This window comes from Chiloscyllium plagiosum, unplaced genomic scaffold (genome assembly GCF_037043375.1).
Source record: "Chiloscyllium plagiosum isolate Xiang-an unplaced genomic scaffold, Cpla_swu_hap1 HiC_scaffold_7, whole genome shotgun sequence".
Classification (NCBI taxonomy): Eukaryota; Metazoa; Chordata; class Chondrichthyes; order Orectolobiformes; family Hemiscylliidae; genus Chiloscyllium; species Chiloscyllium plagiosum.
The window spans coordinates 122,265,649-122,285,760 of record NW_028270145.1 but is presented as its reverse complement, the minus strand read 5'-3'; the positions used below and the strand labels follow the sequence as shown (position 1 = coordinate 122,285,760).

The 20,112-nt window shown below is 44.3% G+C and overlaps 1 protein-coding gene across 2 annotated transcripts in view; it reads left to right on the top strand.

Annotated features, from left to right (window-relative positions):
- LOC122551960 (X-ray repair complementing 5) overlaps nucleotides 1–20,112 on the top strand; it is a 366,827-nt gene that overhangs the window by 73,886 nt on the left and 272,829 nt on the right. The gene's annotated exons all lie outside the window — the stretch shown is intronic.

Here is a 20,112-nt window from a genome sequence, read left to right as displayed (position 1 = left end):
GCTAGTGAGGAAAATGCTAGAGTCCATTATAAAATACTTAATAGCTGAACATTTAGAAAATCGTGGCAGGATTAGACAAAGTCAGCATGTACTAGCCAAAACACATGCAGGAAGAATGTTCCCAATGGTGGCAGAGTTCAGAACCAGTGTCACAGACTAAGGTTATGAGGTAAATCATGTAGGACTAAGATGAGGAGAAATTACTTCATCCAGACAGCGGTGAGTCGTAGTTTCCTACACGATGCCTCCCTTTTTGAATACATGAGTTACGTAAACTGGTTTGTCTTGGATTTGCTTTTATTGTGTTAAATATTTCTTTGCACATCCTCCGTCGCACTTCAGTTGTTTTACCCAGTAGCAGATTTTCCAGTTTACCATGGACAGTCTCTGTGTCATCTTGCTAATGTAGGCCTTACTTAAATCTAAACCTCTAGTCGCTGATAAAGCTTTTCACTCTCAAATGCTACATTGAACTCAATCAGAGGAGTGGCAGTCTTTCAGGAACCAACAGCAAATGACTAAAAAGCTAACAAAGAGGGAGTAAATTGATTGTGAAAGTAAATTAACAGGAAATATAGAAACAAACAGCAAGCGCTTTCAAAGAAATATAAAAAGAAAATTGATACTTGAAGTAAATATGCGACCATTGGTGGATGCAGTTAGGGAATTCATAGTGGTGAACAGGGAATAGGGAGATAACTTAGGTTGCATCGGTCTTCATGGTGGACGATACTAAAGTGAGGACTGCAGATGCTGGAGATTAGTGTCGAGGGTGTGGTGCTGGAAAAGCACAGCAGGTCAGGCAGCATCCGAGGAGCAGGAGAATCGACGTTTTGGGCAAAAGCTCTTCATCAGGAATGTTGCCTGTAACATTGATTCTCCTGCTGTTCCAATGCTGCCTGACCTGCTGTGCTTTTCCAGCACCGCATTCTACATACTATACATAATACAGGTGAAAGAAAGCGTAAGCTAGGGACGACGTATTTGACAAACCAACGGGATAGACAAGTTGTCAAGACCTTTTGGCCTGCATCTAAGGGTTTTTAGAGGATGTGACTGAATTGATACTGGAGACATTAGTCCAAATATTAGTCATAATCATAGATTCATAGAAAAGTACAGCACGGAAACAGACCCTTTGGTCCAACCCGTCCGTGCCAACTAGATATCCCAACCCACTCTAGTCCCATCTGCTAGCATCCAGCCTATATCCCTCCAAACCCTTCCTATTCATATACCCATCCAAATGCCCTTTAAATGTTGCAATTGTACTAGACCATAAGACCATAAGACATAGGAGTGGAAGTAAGGCCATTCGGCCCATCAAGTCCACTCCGCCATTCAATCATGGCTGATGCGCATTTCAGCTCCACTTACCAGCGTTCTCCCTGTAGCCCTTAATTCCTCGAGACAACAAGAATCTATCAATCTCGGCCTTGAAGACATTTAGCGTCCCGGCTTCCACTGCACTCCGTGGCAATGAATTCCACAGGCCCACCACTCTCTGGCTGAAGAAATGCCTCCGCATTTCTGTTCTGAAATGACCCCCTCTAATTCTAAGGCTGTGTCCACGGGTCCTAGTCTCCTCGTTTAACTGAAACAATTTCCTAGCATCCACCTTTTCCAAGCCATGTATTATTTTGTACGTCTCTATTAAGTCTCCCCTTAATCTTCTAAACTCCAACGAATACAATCCCAGTATCCTCAGCCGTTCCTCATATGTTAGACCTGTCATTCCAGGGATCATCCGTGTGAATCTCCGCTGGACACGTTCCAGTGCCAGTATGTCCTTCCTGAGGTGTGGGGACCAAAACTGGACACAGTACTCCAAATGGGGCCTAACCAGAGCTTTATAAAGTCTTAGTAGTACATCTCTGCTTTTATATTCCAACCCTCTTGAGATAAGAGACAACATTGCATTCGCTTTCTTAATCACGGACTCAACCTGCATGTTTACCTTTAGAGAATCCTGGACTAGCACTCCCAGATCCCTTTGTGCTTTGGCTTTATTAATTTTCTCACCATTTAGAAAGTAGTCTATGCTTTTATTCTTTTTGCCAAAGTGCAAGACCTCGCACTTGCTCACGTTAAATTCCATCAGCCATTTCCTGGACCACTCTCCCAACCTGTCAAGATCCTTCTGCAGCCTCCCCACTTCCTCAGTACTACCTGCCTGTCCACCTAACTTCGTATCATCGGCAAACTTCGCGAGAATGCCCCCGGTTCCCTCATCCAAATCGTTAATATATAATGCGAACAGCTGTGGCCCCAGCACCGAACCCTGCGGGACACCGCTCGTCACCGGCTGCCATTCTGAAAAAGAACCTTTTATCCCAACTCTCTGCCTTCTGTTAGACAGCCAATCCTCAATCCATCCCAGCAGCTCACCTCGAACACCATGGGCCCTCACCTTGCTCAGCAGCCTCCCGTGTGGCACCTTATCAAAGGCCTTTTGAAAGTCTAGATAGACCACATCCACTGGGTTTCCCTGGTCTAACCTACTTGTTACCTCTTCAAAAAATTCCAACAGGTTTGTCAGGCATGACCTCCCTTTACTAAATCCATGTTGACTTGTTCTAATCAGACTCTGCTCTTCCAAGAATTTAGAAACCTCATCCTTAATGATGGATTCTAGAATTTTACCAACAACCGAGGTTAAGCTGATTGGCCTATAATTTTCCATCTTTTGCCTTGATCCTTTCTTGAACAAGGGGGTTACAACAGCCATCTTCCAATCATCCGGGACCTTTCCTGACTCCAGTGACTCTTGAAAGATCTCAACCAATGCCTCTGCTATTTCCTCAGCCACCTCTCTCAGAACTCTAGGGTGTATCCCATCGGGGCCAGGAGATTTATCAATTTTAAGACTTTTTAACTTTTCTAGCACTATCTCTTTCGTAATGGCAACCATACTCAACTCAGCCCCGTGACACCCTTTAATTTTTGGGATATTACTCATGTCTTCCACTGTGAAGACTGACGCAAAGTACTTGTTAAGTTCTCCTGCTATTTCCTTATCTCCCATCACTTGGCTTCCTGCATCAGTTTGAAGTGGCCCAATGTCTACTTTTGCCTGTCGTTTGTTTCTTATGTACTGAAAGAAATTTTACTATTATTTCTAATATTACTGGCTAGTCTACCTTCATATTTGATCCTCTCCTTTCTTATTACACTCTTTGTTATCCTCTGTTTGCTTTTGTATCCCTCCCAATCTTCTGATTTCCCACTGTTCTTAGCCACTTTATAGGATCTCTCTTTTTCTTTAATACATTTCCTGACTTCCTTTGTCAGCCAAGGTTGTCTGATCCCTCCCTGGTTAATCTTTCTTTTCTTGGGAATGAACCTCTGTACAGTGTCCTCAATTATACCTACAAACTCCTGCCATTTTTGCTCTACTGTCTTCCCGGTTAGCCTCTGCTTCCAGTCTATTTTAGTCAGTTCCTCTCTCATGCCCTCATAATTACCTTTATTCAACTGTAACACCATTACATCCGATTTTGCCTTCTCCCTTTCAAACTGCAGACTGAACTCTATCATATTATGGTCGCTACTTCCTAAGGGTTCCCTTACTTTAAGATCTTTTATAGAGTCTGGTTCATTGCAAAGCACTAGGTCCAGAATAGCCTGCTCTCTTGTGGGCTCCATGACAAGCTGTTCCAAAAAGCCATCCTGTAAGCATTCCATGAATTCCCTTTCTTTAGATCCACTAACAACATTATTTACCCAGTCCACCTGCATATTGAAGTCTCCCATGATCAATGTAACCTTGCCTTTCTGACATGCCTTCTCTATTTCCCGGTACATGTTGCGTCCCTGGTCCTGACCACTGTTAGGAGGTCTATACACAATTCCAATTATGTTTTTTTTGCCTTTGTGGTTCCTCAATTCCACCCACACAGACTCCACATCATCCGACGCTATGTCATTCAATACCATAGATTTAATTTTGTTCTTAACTAACAAGGCAACCCCACCCCCTCTGCCCACCTCTCTGTCTTTTCGATAAGTTGAAAAACCATGGAGGTTTAACTGCCAGTCCTGACCCCCCTGTAACCAAGTCTCTGTGATGCCTACTACATCATAATCATTCACTATTATCTGTGCCATTAGTTCATCGGCTTTGTTATGTATGCTACGAGCATTCAGGTAAAGTGCCTTAATGCTAACTTCCTTATCATTAGAGATGTTGGAAGTCATATGTCCTAAGTTATCCTTGCTTTTTACTGCATTCTCAGTCTGCCTCAATTTTAAATCCGCCTGGAAACATTCTATCCTGCTGCTAATCTTGCCATTTACCTCCATACTCCCTGTTGCTTTCACTTTCCCTTCCCCCCAACTCAGAAGTTTAAAGTCCTACTGACCACCCTATTTATCCTCTTCGCTAGAACATTGGTACCTGATCGGTTCAGGTGGAGACCGTCCCAACGGTACAGATCCCCCCTGTTCCAAAACTGATGCCAATGCCCCATGAAGTGGAATCCCTCTTTCCCACACCAATCCCTTAGCCACGTGTTTACTTGCCTAATTTTCTTGTCCCTATGCTAATTGGCACGTGGCTCGGGCAGTAATCCGGAGATTATGACCCTTGAGGACCTGTGCTTCAATTTCCTGCCTAGTGCTTCATAATGCCCAAACAGGTCCTCCACCCTAGTCTTGCCTATGTTGTTGGTACCAACGTGGACCACAACAACTGGATCCTCCCCCTCCCGCTCCAATATCCTTTCAAGACGGTCGGAGATGTCTCGCACCCTGGCACCGGGCAGGCAACACACCATGCGAGACTCCCGATCCGGCTTGCAAAGGATACTATCTGTCCCCCTAATTATAGAATCCCCTATAACCACTACTTGTCTATTAGCTCCCCCCTCTTGAATGGCCTTCTGGACCATGGTGCCTTGGTCAGTTGGCTCATCCTGTCCAGAGCCCTTTTCCTCATCCGAACAGGGAGCAAGAATCTCGTACCTGTTGGACAAGGTCAAGGGCTGAGGCTCCTCCACTCCTGAACTCCGGTTCCCCCTACCTGCCTCACTTACAGTCACACTCTTTTGTGCCTGATCACTAGCTGAATGTGAATTACTTAATCTCCCAGGTGTGACTGCCTCCTGAAACAAAGCATCCAGGTAACTCTCCCCCTCCCGGATGTGCCGCAGTGTTTGAAGCTCAGATTCCAGATCATCAACTCTGATCCGGAGTTCTTCCAGCAACCAACACTTGCTGCAGATGTGGTCACTGCCGTTCACAATGGGATCAGCCAGCTCCCACATCATACAGCAACAACACATCACCTGCCCAGCCATCTCTGCTTAGTTAGTTAATTAGTTACTTTGTACAAGTATGAATTAGAATACCTTCTGATACCTCTCTGCTATAGTTTTTTTTACCCTAAATAAGGACTTGATGTATACACACACAAAAAAAAAACAGAGTAAATTTTTAACTAGTCCCTGGTAAAGAAATAAAAATCCTTACCTTAAAAGAAAAAGCAGACTAGTTAAGAAGGTTAGAGGAGGAAGGTGGGTGGGAGATACTACAGGTGTAGAATCTCGGGTTTAGCCGCCTTCCTGACTTATATACTCACTTTTCCTTCCCGGCTGCCCCTCTGCTTGCCGTCACTTCCTCTGCTGCTCCCGCTCTTTCTGTGGAGAGAGAGTAAAAAAACACACCGCTGCCCGCTACAGGTAAGCAATTTTAAAACAAACTGTCTTACCTTTGCTGTAGTCTCCCGGGTTCACTTTTACCTTCGCCGCTGCTCCCACTCAAATGCACTTCCTCTGGCAGCTCATTCCATACATGTACCACCCTCTGTGAATAAATTGCTCTTTAGGTCTCTTTTATATCTTTCCCCTCTCACCCTAAACCTATGCCCTCTAGTTCTGGACTCCCCCACCCCAGGGAAAAGACTTTGTCTATTTACCCTAGCCATGCCCCTCATAATTTTGTAAACCTCTATCAGGTCACCCGTCAGCCTCCGACTCTCCAGGGAAAACAGCCCCACCTCAGCCCGTTCAGCTTCTCCCTATAGCTCAAATCCTCCAACCCTGGCAACATCTTTGTAAATCTTTTGTGAACACATTCAAGTTTCACAACATCTTTCTGATAGGAAGGAGACCAGAATTGCATGGAATATTCCAACAGTGGCCTAACCAATGTCCTGTACAGCCACAACATGACCTCCCAACTCCTGTACTCAATAAATATTCTTAAACTTAATGAATTTGGAGGGTTCCAGAAGATTAGAAAACCACTAATGTGACACCCCTATTCAAGAAGGGATGGAGGCAGAAAGCAGGAGGCTGTAGGACAGTTAGCCTGACATCTTCTGTTGGGAAATGCTATCATCTGTTATTAAGGTGAAATAACATAGCATTTCAAAGGTTAACACTATCAAAAATAGTCAACTTAGTTTTGTGAAAGGTAATCATATTTGACAAATTTGCTGGAGTTCTTTGAAGATATAGCAAGTAAAGTTGATAAAAGGAAACTGATACGTGTTTGAATTTCCAGAAGGCATTCAATAATGTTCCACTGAAAAAGTTATTGCATAAGTTAGGAGCTCATAGTATTGAGGATTGGTCAACAGGCAGAAGGTAGAGACTGAGGATTCATGGGTCCTCTCCAAGTTGGTGTTGGGTCCACTGCTGTTTGTCATTTTTATAAACGACCTGGATGAGGGCTTAGAAGGGTGGGTTAGTAAATTTGCGGACGACACTAAGGTTGGTGGAATTGTGGATAGTGACGAAGGATGTAGTAGGTTGCAGAGAGACATAAATAGGATGCGGAGTTGGGCTGAGAGGTGGCAAATGGAGTTTAATGTGGACAAGTGTGAGATGATACACTTTGGCCAGAGTAATCGGAATGCAAAGTACTGGGCTAATAGTAGGATTCTTGGTAGTGCAGATGAGCAGAGAGATCTCGGTGTCCATGTACACAGATCCTTGAAAGTTGCCACCTAGATTGACAGGGTTGTTAAGAAGACACACAGTGTTTTGGCCTTTATTAATAGAGGGATTGAGTTCCGGAACCAGGAGGTTATGCTGCAGATGTACAAAGCTCTGGTACGGCCACCCTTGGAGTATTGTGTACAGTTCTGGTCACTGCATTATAAGAAGGATATGGAAGCTTTGGAAAGGGTGCAGAGGAGATTTACTGGGATGTTGCCTGGTATGGAAGGAATGTCTTACGAGGAAAGGCTGAGGGCCTTGAGGCTGTTCTCGTTAGAGAGAAGATGGTTGAGAGGTGACTTAATAGAGACATACAAGATATTCAGACGGTTAGGTAGGGTGGACAGGGAGAGCCTTTTTCCAAGTATGAGGACGGCAAACACGAGGGGACACGACTTTAAAGTGAGGGGAGATAGGTATAAGACAGATGTCAGAGGTAGTAAAGGTATGGAATGCTTTGCCTAAAGTTGCCAAGTTTAAGTGCATTTAAGTCGTCATTGGACAGGCAAATGGATGTACATGGAATAGTGTAGGTGGGATGGGCTTCAGATTAGTATGACATGGTGGCGCAACATCGAGAGCCGAAGGGCCTGTACTGCGCTGTAATGTTCTATATTCTATGAAAAGAAAGAAGCAATTGTGTGCCACCAGGATCAATCATAGAACATAGAACAATACAGCACAGTACAGACCCTTCGGCCCTCGATGTTATGCCGACCTTTTATCTTATGCTAAGATCAAACTAACTGACATATACTTCATTGAACTATCATCCATGTGCCGATCCAAGACTCTCTTAAATGTTCCCAATGTATCTGACTCTACTACCATCACTGGCAGTGCATTCCACGCACCTACCACTCTCTGTGTAAAGAACTGACCTCTGACATCTCCCCTAAACCTTCTTTCAAACCTTAAAATTATGCCCACTTGTGATAGCATTTTTTTAGATTAGATTACTTATAGTGTGGAAACAGGCCCTTCGGCCCAACAAGTCCACACCGACCCGCCGAAGCGCAACCCACCCAGACCCATTCCCCTACATTTACCCCTTCACCTAACACAACGGGCAATTTAGCATGGCCAATTCACCTGACCTGCACATTTTTGGACTGTGGGAGGAAACCGGAGCACCTGGAGGAAACCCACGAAGACACGGGGAGAATGTGCAAACTCCACACAGAGAGTCGCCTGAGGTGGGAATTGAACCTGGGTCTCTGGCACTGTGAGGCAGCAGTGCTAACCACTTGCCAACGTGCCGTCCACTGCTAACCACTGTGCCACCGTGCCGCCCACCTTTCTGCCCTGCGAATAAGTCTCTGACTATTCACTCTATCTTTGAGGATGTGACTAGAAAAGTTGATGAGGGTCGAGCTGTGAATGTGGTGTATATGGACTTCAGCAAAGCATTTGATAAGGTTCCCCATGGTAGGCTCATTCAGAAGGTGAGGAGGAAAGGGATACAGGGGAACTTAGCTGTCTGGATACAGAATTGGCTGGCCAACAGAAGACAGTGAGTAGTAGTAGAAGGAAAATATTCTGCCTGGAAATCATTGGTAAGTGGTGTTCCACAGGGCTCTGTCCTTGGGCCTCTATTGTTTGTAATTTTTATTAATGACTTGGATGAGGGTATTGAAGGATGGGTCAGCAAGTGTGCAGACGACACAAAGGTTGGAGGTGTCGTTGACAGTGTAGAGGGCTGTTGTAGGCTGCAGCGGGACATTGACAGGATGCAGAGATGGGCTGAGAGGTGGCAGATGGAGTTCAACCTGGATAAGTGCGAGGTGATCCCAAGATCCCTCTGTTCCTTGTCACTGCCAAGAATCCTGTCTTTAATGCTGTATTCTACGTTCAAATTCGACCTTTCGTGGGCGGCACGGTGGCACAGTGGTTAGCACTGCTGCCTCACAGCGCCAGAGACCCGGGTTCAATTCCCGCCTCAGGCGACTGACTGTGTGGAGTTTGCACGTTCTCCCCGTGTCTGCGTGGGTTTCCTCCGGGTGCTCCGGTTTCCTCCCACTGTCCAAAGATGTGCAGGTCAGGTGAATTGGCCATGCTAAATTGCCCGTAGTGTTAGGTAAGGGGTAAATGTAGAGGTATGGGTGGGTTGCGCTTCGGCGGGGCGGTGTGGACTTGTTGGGCCGAAGGGCCTGTTTCCACACTGTATGTAATCTGTAATCTAATCTAATCTAATCTTTCAAAGTGAATAATAGAACATAGAACATAGAAAAGTACAGCACAGAACAGGCCCATAGGCCCATGATGTTGTGCCGAGACTTAATCCTAATGTAAAATATAGTAACTTAACCTACGCACCCCTCAACTCACTGCTATCCATGTGCAAGTCCAGCAGTTGCTTAAATGTCCCCAATGACTTCGCTTCCACCACCTCAACTGGCAATGCATTCCATACATTCACAACTCTCTGCGTAAAGAACTCTGATGTCTCCTTTATACCTTCCTCCTAATATCTTCAAACTATGACTTCTTGTACCAGTCAATCCTACCCTGGGGAAATGTCTCTGGCTATTGACTCTATCTATTCTTCTCATTATTTTGTACACCTCGATCAGGTCTCCTCTCCTCCTCCTTCTCTCCAGAGAGAAAAGTCCGAGCCTATTCAACCTCTCTTCATACGACAAGCCCTCCAGTCCCTGCAGCATCCTGGTAAACCTTCTTTGCACCCTCTCCAAAGCCTCTATATCTTTCCTATAGTCGGGCGACCAGAACTGGACACAATATTGCAAGTGTGGTCTCACCAGGGACTTGTAGAGCTGCAGCAAAACCTCGTGGTTCTTAAACTCGATACCCCTGTTAATAAAAGCCAAAACACCATATGCTTTCTTAACAACCTTATCCACTTGAGTGGCAACTTTGAAGGATCTGTGTACTTGCACACCCAGATCCCTCTGTTCCTCCACCCTGCCAAGAATCCTGTCTTTAATCCTATATTCAGCATTTGAGTTCGACCTTCCAAAATGCATCACTTCGCATTTATCCAGGTTGAACTCCATCTGCGATTTCTCAGCCCAGCTCTGCATCCTGCCTATGTCGCGTTGCAGCCTGCAGTAGCCCTCTATACAATTGACGGCACCTCCAACCTTTGTGTCATCTGCAAATTTACTAACCCACCCCTCAACCTCCTCTTCGAAGTCATTTATAAAAACTACAAAGAGCAGATGCCCAAGAACAGAGCCCTGCGGTACCCCACTTAACACTGTCCTCCATATTTTCCATCTACAACCACTCTCTGCCTTCTGTCAGTCAGCCAATTCTGAATCCAGATAGCCAAATCTCCCTGTATCGCATACCTCCTGAATTTATGAATGAGCCTACCATGGGGAACCTTATCAAATGCCTTGCTGAAGTCCATATCCAGTGCTCAACCATCGTCGCCCTATCTTGACACCTCCTCAAAGAACTCAATAAGATTTGTGAGGCATGACCTGCCCCTCACAAAGCCATGCTGACTGCCTTTAATCACACTATTCTTTGCCAAATAGTCATAAATCCTATCCCTCAGAATTCTTTCCATAACTTTGCTGACCACAGATGTGAGACTGACTGGTCTTTAATTGCCAGGGATTTCCCTATTACCCTTCTTGAAAAGTGGAACAACATTCGCCTCCTTCCAATCCTCTGGTACGACTCCCGTGGAGAGTGAGGAGGCAAATATCCTCGCCAGCGGCTTAGCAACCTCCTTTCTCGCTTCCCGGAGCAGTCTAGGATAAATCTGGTCTGGCCCTGGGGATTTATCAATCTTAATGTTTTCCAAAATTTCTAGCACATCAACTTTCCTTGACAACCAGGCCCGTTGTCAAGGAAAGGCCACCAGCATTCTTAAAGATCCATTCCACCCTGGCAATGTCTTTCTTCAACCTCTACCATCGGGGAGAAGGTACAGAAGCCTGAACACACGCACCAGCCGGTTTCGTCACAATTTCTACCCTACTGTGGTTAGAATACTGAATGGACTCACAAACTCTTAACATTCTCCTATACCTGTGTTTTTGGTTTTGCTGCTGTTTACCTATTATTTACTTATTATTTAACTATTAGTATTTAGTTAAATATCTATGCTATTTAACTTTGTGCCTGTATTGCTCGCAAGACAAAGCTTCTCACTGTGCTTTGGTACACGTAACAATAAATTCAGTTCAATTCAATTCCTGTTGTAACCTTGGGTATACTTTGTCTGGCCCAAGGGACTTACCTGTCTTTACGTTTTTCAAAATTGTCAGCACATCCTCTTCCTTAACATCAACCTTTTCAAACATATCAGCATGTTTCCCTCTGTCCTCATAGATGTCAAGGTCCCTCTCAGTAGTGTATACTGAAGCAAAGTATTCATTAAGGACCTCTCTTAGTTCTTTGGACCCCAGGCACAAGTTCCCTCCACTGTCCCTGATCGGTCCTATCCTCACTCTGGCCATCCTCTTGTTCCTCACATAATGTAGAATGCCTTAGGGTTTTCATTAATTCTACCCGCTAAAGCTTTTTCATGCCCCCTTCTAGCTCTCCTAGGTCCTTCCTGGCTAACTTGTAACCCTGTAGAGTCCTGTCTGATCCTTGCCTCCTCAACCTTAAGTAAGTTTACTTCTTCCTTTTTACGAGCTGTTTCACATCCGTTGTCTCCCAAGGTTCCTTTACCCTACCATCCCTTCCTTGTCTCAGTGGAGATAAGGCTATCTAGCACTGTCAGAAATTGCTTCCTAAACAACCTCCAAACTTCTGTTGTGCATTTCCCTGAGAACATCTGTTTCCAATTTAGGCACCCTAGTTCCTGCCAAATAGCATTATAATTCCCTCTCCTCCAATTAAATACTTTACCATACCATCTGCTCCTATTCTTCTCTATGAGTATAGTAAAGGTCAGGGAGTTGTGATTACTATCAGCGAAATGCTCTCCCAGCGAGAGATCTGACACCTGACCTGGTTTGTTGCCAAGCAACAAATCCAATATGGTCTCCGCTCTAGTCTACCTATCTACATATTGAATCAGAAATCGTTCCTGGATACACCTGACAAAAAACTGCTCCATCCAAACTATTTGAAGTAAGGGAGTTCCAATCAATATCCAATGATAGTGAGAACAAAGTGGGCCAGCTTAATAGGCTTGAACAGATTGATATTAAAAAAGTCGATGTGCTGATAATTTTGGGAAGCATCAAAATAGATAACTGCCCAGGACCAGACCTGATATATCCAAGGTTACTAAGGGAAGCGAGGAATGAGATTGCTGTACATCTGGTGATTATCTTTGCAAACTCAGTACGGGAGTATTACCAGATGATTGGAGGGAGGCTAATGTTGTTCCTCTGTTCAAGAAAGGGAATAGGGAAATCCCTGGGAATTACAGACCAGTTCGTCTTACGTCTGTGGCAAGCAAGATACTGAAAAGTATTTTAAGAGGATTTATGACTACAGGGCAACCTCGATTATCTGGACAAGATGGGCGGGCACTATTTCGTTCTGATAATCGATTATTTGGTTAATCAATTAAATGCCTTTCCTTTGGGGCTTGGAGTTTTTAAAGCCTGCTCCCTGTTCAGGAGACTGCAGAAGCCACAGCGTGCGAGCTCCTGGCTAACCCTGCCCCCCTACAACACCGCTCCCCGCCCCCTAATCCCATCCAACACCACCCTCCACCACCCATGCCTGCCCTCAACCCCGTCCAACACTGCCTCCTGCCTGCTCCCGGCCAACCCCACGCCCCTCCCGTGCCCCGCCCCCGGCCAACACCACCCCCCCCCCCAACCCTGTCCAACACCTACCCCCCCGCACCCCCATCCGTGTCCAGCACTGCTCCACCCCCTCTCTAGGGCAGCCTGACTGGACTCCAACAATAAGACTGCTGCTGCAACCTTTGTGGAGTATATCTCCAAATAGTGTTCACGCACGGACACACACAGCCACACACACAACTTCTTATTGCAACTTTTTGACAGGTTCCACCTCTGTACAGGACAATGTTGGTCAGATTATCTGGGGAAGCTGGGGGTGGTTTAGGGTACACCCCTCTATAGAACTCCAGGGAAAGTGTGGGAAGAGAGAGAGGGTGGGAGGTCAATCATTTGGAGAGGGTGCCTGTTTAATCACTGTAAACAAAAGACCCGATCACTGTTGGAAACACGTCTTTGATGTAATGTTTCTATTGGGACCTCGAGATCTCCTTCGGATAATCCGATTTTCGAATAATTGGTATTCAGATATCGAGGTTCCTCTGTATTTGGAAAAAGATAGTTTGATTAAAGATAGTCATCATAGCTTTGTGAGGGGCAGGTCATGCTTCACAGGTCTTATTGAGTTCTTTGAGGATGTGACGAGAAAGTTGATGAAAGTCTAGCAGTGGATGTGCCAGATGTGGACTTCAGTATGGCATTTGATAAGGTTCAGAAAGTTAGGAGGTATGGGTTACAGGGAAATTTGGCTGTCTGGATACAGAATTGGCCAGCCGAAAGAAGACAGCGAGCACTAATGGATGGGAAGTATTCCACCTGGAGGTCGGTGACCAGTGGTGACGTGCAGGGATCTGTTCTTGGGCCTCTATTCTTTGTAGTTTTTATAAATAACATGGATGAAGAAGTGGAAGGGAGGGTTAGTAAGTTTGCTGATGACATAAAGGTAGGTGGAGTTGTAGATAATGTCGAGGGTTGTTGCAGGCGACAATAGGGAATTGACAGGATGAAGAGCTGGGCTAAGAAATGGCAGATGGAGTTCAGCTTGGATGAAAGCGAAGTGATTCATTTTGGAAAGTAGAATTTGAATGCTGAATACAGGGTTAGAGACAAGATGTTTGGCAGTTTGGAGGAACAGCGGGATCTTGGAGTCCACGTACATAGATCCCTCAAAGTTGCCACCGAAGTTGAGTTTGAGAGCCGCGAGGTTATGCAGCAGACTTGCAAAGCTGAAAATGTGTTGCTGGAACAGCGCAGCAGGTCAGGAATGCTGCCTGACCTGCTGCGCTGTTCCAGCAACACATTTTCAGCTCTGATCTCCAGCATCTACAGACCTCACTTTCTCCTCAGCAGACTTGCAAAGCCTTGGTTAGACCGCACTTGGAATATTGTGTCCAGTTCTGGTTACCTCATTATAGGACGAGGGTGCAGAAGAGATTTACCAGGATGCTGCCTGGACTGGGGGATGGTGGGTGGCTTGTCTTATGAAGAGAGATTGAATGAGTGAGGGCTTTTCACACTGGAGAGAAGAAGGAAGAGAGGTGACTTGATGGAGGTGTACAAGGTAATGAGAGGCATAGGTAGAGTAGATAGTCAGAGACCTTTGCCCAAGGCAAAAATGGTCGTCATGAGGGCTCATAATTTTAGGGTGATTGGAGGAAAGTATAGGGGAGATGTCAGAGATAGGTTCTTTACGCAAAGAGTGGTGGGTGCGGGGAATGCACTGCCAGCAGTAATAGTAGAGTCAGAGACATTAGGGACATTTAAGCGACTGCTGGGCAAGCACATGACGGCAATAAATTGAGGGGTGTGTAGGTTAGGTTAATCTTTAAGATAAATGCTTGGCACAGCATCGTGGGCTGAAGGGCCTGTAATATGCTATACTGTTGTTCTATATTCTAATATTAGGAAAGTTAAAGTCACTCATGACAATAATCCTGTTACTTCTGCGCTTTTCCAAAATCTGCCTCCCAATCTGCTCCTCTGTGACTCTGTTGCTCTTTGGGGGTCTGCAGAAAACTCCCAATCAAGTGACTGCTCTTTTCCTGTTTCTGACTTCTACCCATACCCTCTCAGTAGACAAACCGTCCTCGACGACCTCCCTTTCTGCAGCTGTGATAGTAGCCCTGATTAGCAATGCCACTCCCCCACGTCTTTACGTTCTTCCCACCCCATTCCTTTTGAAACATCTAAACTCTGGAACATTCAACAACCGTTCCTGCCCCTGTAAAATCCAAGTCTACGTAATTGCCACAACATCGTAGCTCCAAGTACTGATCCGTGCTCGAAGTTCATCACCCTTATTCCTGACACTTGTGTTAAAATAGACACACTTGAACCCATCACACTGACTGTAACTTTGCCCTATCAACTCTCTATCCTTCCTCACAGACTCTCTGCATGCTGTATCTGCCTGCTCACCAGCTACCACATTCTCTGATCTGTAGCTCCGTAGATCTCTGCCAAACTAGTTTAACTCCTCCTGAAGAGCTCGAGCAAACCTCCTGCCCAGGATATTGGTACCCCCCCAGTTCAGGTGCAACTTATCCTCCTTGTACAGGTGTCACCTTCCCCAGAAGATATCTCAATGGTCCACATATCTTAAGCTCTCCCTCCTATACCAGCTCTGCAGCCACATGTTCAGCTGCACTCGCTTTCTGTTCCCAGCCTTACTAGCCGTAGCTCCACTAGCAATACTGAGATTACTATCTGCTTGTCCTGCTTTTTAACTTCCAACTTAACTCCCTATATTCACTTTTCAGGTCCTCATCCCTTTTCCTAGCAATAGTACCGATGTGTACCACGACTTCTGGCTGCTCTCTCTCCCCCTTAAGAATCCTGTAGACTTGATCCAAGACATCCCTGACCCTGGCACCCCTGCTGCGCTTTTCCAGCAACACATTTTCAGCTCTGATCTCCAGCATCTGCAGTCCTCACTTTCTCCTGGCACCAGAGAGGCAACATACCATCTGGGAGTCTTGTTCGCGATCACAGAATTTCTTGTCTGTTCCTCTCACCTTGAATCTCCTATCACTATTGCTCTCCTATTCTCCCCCCTTCCCTTCTGAGCCACAGAGCCAGACTCAGTGCCATAGGTCTGGCCATTGAAGTTTTCCTCTGGTAGGTTCACCCCGCCATCAGTATTGAAAATGGCATGCCTATTCTCAAGAGGAATGACCACAGGGGGTCCCTGCACTGTGTTCCTATTCTCTTTCCCTCTCCTGATGGTCACACAGATACCTTTATCCTGTAACTTGGGTGTGATGGCCTCCCTATAACTCCTCTCTGTCACCCCCTCAGCCTCCCAAATGAACCAAAGTTCATCCAGTTTCAGCTCCCTAACCTGGTCTGTGAGGAACTAGAGTTGGGTGCACTTCTTGTAGGCGAAGTCAGCAGGGACACTAATAGTGACCCTTATCTCCCACATGTTGCAAGATGAACATGCAATTCCATTCCCTCTGCTCTAAATTGCCACGAGAGATTGAAGAAATTTAAAAAAAAAGCCTCACCTTGTGAACCCTCTACACAAGGTCTTTATTTTCATTAAAGGAGGTGGAGGGATGGGAGACAGTATACATGTAGTGTCTTGGGTTCAGCCACTGCCCGAATATATGAGTTCACATACCCAGCAGTCCACATCCACTCTTGTTAAGCCTTCACTCCGTGTATTCACGAGGTGAATATTTAAACAGGAAAATTTACTTGCCTGGCAGCCTACTGGTCCATGTTCTCGCCACTCCCACTGATACAATGGAGGTTCCTATTCATATCCCAGAACTTTAATTATTTATTATCTATATTATTGACTTGGAGAAGGTGTCAGACTAAAGAAATCAAGATTTGCTGATGATACAAAAAGAGGACATATTGAGATGAGGACACAAGGAATTTCTAAGGGGATATAGATGAGTGAGTGAATGGGCAAAGTCCTGACAGCTGGAACATAAAATGGGAAAGTGGGTGGCCATGTACATTGGTAATAAAAATTTAAAGGTAGACTGTTACCTAAATGGATAGAGTCAGCAAGTAATTAAGAAAGAAATTTTGGCCTTTATTGCTAGGGAGTTGGAGTTTAAAAATAGGGAATTCTTGTTAAAACTGTCAAGCATGTATATGAGGCCACACCTGCAATACTGTGTACAATTTTGGTCCCTCTTTTTAATAAAGAATGTACTTGCATTATAGGCAGTTAAAAACAGATTCATTAGCCTGATTCCTAGGTGAAGGGATTGATGATTCAAGAGCAACTGCTTTTATTAATTAGAGTATGGAAGGATAAGGGGTGACCTTATTGAAACATACGAAGTTCCAAGGGGTTTGACAGGGTATGCATTGAGATGTTTCCACGAGTGGAGGAAATTTTGTAGATGCTTTGCAGAAATTCATCAAGGCACCTTAGGTAGCACTTTCCAACCACTTCCGTCTGGAAGGACAAAGTAGTAGATATATCTGAATGCCTCCACCTGCAAGTTCCTTTCATGCCACTCACCATCCTGACTTGAAAATATATTGCTGTTCTTTCAGTCCCACTGGGTCAATATCCTGGAACTTCCTCCCTTATGGCATTGTGGGTCTACCTATATGAAATGGACTACAGCAGTTCAAGAAGGAAGCTCACGACCACCACCTCAACAGAAACTAAAGATGGGCAATAAATGCTCATCCAGTCAGCAACCATGAATGAATTTAAAAAAAGCAAAAGGGACAGAATAAGGAAACACTCACTTGAAACTTGAATGAAAGGATATTTCTTCTCCCAGGTAGTAATGAATGGCTCAGATGTAATAGATTTTTGAAATATGGAAGAGTGGTGTTATAATGAGCAAGTACAAAAGAGGAGTTTGAGACTTTGGGTCGATCAACCATGGTCTTGCTAAATGATGCTTCAGTTTTGGGGTTTGAAAGCCTAATGCTCTTATTTCTTATGTTTTTTATGTTTCAAACCTGTACTTCTACTATTTGGAAGAACAAGGGTAACAGTTGCATGAAAACACCACCTCCTTCAAGTTCTTTGTGAAACCATACACCACCCTGACATGGAACTACGTTGTTCACAGGGTCACAATCCAGGAACCTCCTTCCACCATCACTGTATGTTTCCCTTAGTCCAATTGGATTGCAGCAGATCAGAAAGGCAGTTTCCCACTACTTTCCTTTGGCAGTTAGAGTTGGGAATAATTGCTGGCCCAACCAACAACACCCATATTTGTGATTTAAAATAATGAAAAGGTATCAGCCATTCTGTTTTATTTCTTGGAAGCATTGTTTTGTTAGAGTAAATGCGCCTTTCTGAAAAAAAATTCAAATAAAGCTTAGTTAACTATCAATCATCACTAATTTATACATTCCACATGCCAATCAATCATCACTGTCCTCATATGGTGAAAGTGATATTTTCCCCTTACTTAGGTATTTCTTATGAGTTGTCCTGATGAGTGCAGGACAAATAAATTCAGCTAAATCTGTCTTTTTCCAGCATTACCCAAGTTCTGTATTACCAAATGCCACTTTTCAAAGAAGTGATTGGACAAAAGATGGCGAATTGTAGACCGATTAGCTTAACTTCTGTAGCCAGGAAAATGCTTGAATCTGTAATCACGGAAGAAATAGCAAGACATCTAGATAGAAATTATTTCATTGGGCAAATGCAGCAAGGGTTTGTGAAAGGCAGGTCATGTTTAACTAATTTCCTGGAATTCTATGAAGACATTACAAGCGCAGTGGACAACGGGGACCCAGTAGAAGATGTGTACTGGGTTTCCAAAAGGCATTCAACATGGTTCCGCACAAAAGGCTGCTGCAGAAGATAAAGGTTCATGCCGTTATGGGCAATGTATTAGCATGGATAGAGGATTAGTTAACTAACAGGAAGCAAAGAGTGGGGATAAATGAGTGCTTTCTGGTTGGCGATCAGTAACACGTGGTGTGCCTTAGGGATTAATGTTGGGACCGCCATTGTAAACAATTTACATCGATGATTTGGAGTTGGGGACCATGTTAGTGTGTCAAGGTTTGCAGATGACACTAAGATGAGTGGTTGAGCAAGGTGTGCAGAGGACTCTGAAAGTTTTACAGAGGGATATAGATAGTTTAAGTGAGTGGGCAAAAGTCTGGGGCCGATGGAGTATAATGTTATTAATGTGAAGTCATCCTTTTTGGTAGGAATAACGGTAAAAAGGACTATTATCTGAATGGTAAAAAAGGTTACAGCATGCTGCTGTGCAGAGGGACTTGGGTGAACTTGTGCATGAATCACAGAAGGTTGGTTTGCAGATGCAACAGGTAATTAAAAAGGCAAATGAAATTGCTGGAGGGATTGAGTTTACAAGCAGGGAGGTTATGTTGCAGCTGTATAGGGTGCCAGTGAGGCCACATGTGGAGTAGTGTGTGTAGTTTTGGTCTCTTTATTTGAAAAAGGCTGTACTGGCAGTGTAGGGAGTGCAGATGAGACTCACTAGGTTGTTTCCAGAGTTGAGGGGGTTGGCTTATGAGGAGAGACTAAATAGACTAGGATTATATTCTTTGGAATTTAGAAGAATGAGGGAGGATCTCATAAAAAAAATGTATAAATTATGAAGAGAACAGATAACAAAGAAGCAGGGGAGTTGTTTTCACTGGTGGGTGAAACTAGAACAAGAGGGCATAACCTCAAAATTAAGGAGAGCAGATTTAGGACTGAATTGAGGAAGAATTTCTTCACCCAAAGGGTTGTGAAGCTGTGTAATTCCCTGCATAGTGAAGTTGTTCAGGCTTCCTCATAGAATATTTTCAAATCTAAGATAGATAATTTTTTTAAACAGCAAAATAATTAAGTGTTATGGTGAGAAGCTGGGTAAGTGGATCTGAGGCCACAAAATGACCAGCTATGATCTTATTGAGTGGCAGAGAAGGCTTGAAGGGCCAGATGGCCTAATCCTGCTCCTGATTCTTATGTTCAAGTATATATAATTCTGAAGTTTCCTTCAATTTTTATGTGGTTTCATCTTTTTTGCCTGAGTTAGGAGCTTGTATAACCCCTTATATGATATCTGTTTTGCTCAGAGCAGAGAACAGATTCTGAGGTGGAATGACATTGTCTAGTTCTTATATCTGGCAGTTCTACTTGAGAGAGAGAGCAACAAATAAAGTCCCATCTATCTGAAATACAGGAACTGCATCGCAATGAGTGTATATTTGGTCTGCCTCTGAAAACAAAAACAAAAAATCGATACTCTGTTTTTCTAATGTACAGCAATTAACAAATAGAAATGAAATGCTGGAAATATTCAATTTTTTAAGCAGTCAGCTTTGGAGAGGCAGATCAAGTATAATGTGTTAACAGTTTGTTGAATTGTCTTGTTAATTTCCAGCGTCTTTTTTTTTGTCACCTTCAGCTCCATCCAGCTGCAGAGAGATAATAGAAGAAATCTTATTGTTTGCTTGAAATGGATACAAGTGTGAAAGCCACTTCAGAACTCTCAGGGTGTATTTGATAGCGAAATGACCTTTAATCT